Raw genomic sequence first — 683 nt, 5'->3', positions numbered from 1 at the left:
AATTCCAGTGATTTGGACATATAATTCCAGTGATTTGGACATATAATTCCAGTGATTTGGACGTACAATTCAAGTGGTTTTGACGTATAATTTCAGTGATTTTGCCATTTAATTCCAGTGATTTGGATGTATAATTCCAGTGATTTGGACATATAATTCCAGTGATTTTGACGTATAATTCCAGTGATTTGGACGTATAGTTCCAGTGATTTTGACGTATAATTCCAGTGATTTGGATATATAATTCCATTGATTTGGACGAATAATTCAAGTGATTTTGGACGTATAATTCCAGTGATTTTGACGTATAATTCCAGTGATTTGGACATATAGTTCCAGTGATTTGGACGTATAATTCAAGTGATTTTGGACGTATAATTCCAGTGATTTGGACATATAATTCCAGTGATCTGGACATATAATTCCAGTGATTTGGACGTATAATTCCAGTGATTTGGACATATAATTCCAGTGATTTGGACGTATAATTCAAGTGGTTTTGATGTATAATTCCAGTGATTTTGCCATTTAATTCCAGTGATTTGGACGTATAATTCCAGTGATTTTGCCATTTAATTCCAGTGATTTGGACATATAATTCCAGTGATTTTTCCATTTAATTCCAGTGATTTGTATGTATAATTCCAGTGATTTGGACATATAATTCCAGTGATTTGGACGTA

This window comes from Pseudophryne corroboree, chromosome 2, assembly GCF_028390025.1.
Source record: "Pseudophryne corroboree isolate aPseCor3 chromosome 2, aPseCor3.hap2, whole genome shotgun sequence".
Lineage (NCBI taxonomy): Eukaryota > Metazoa > Chordata > Amphibia > Anura > Myobatrachidae > Pseudophryne > Pseudophryne corroboree.
The sequence above is the reverse complement of the archived record's forward strand: the minus strand, read 5'-3'. Positions refer to the sequence as shown.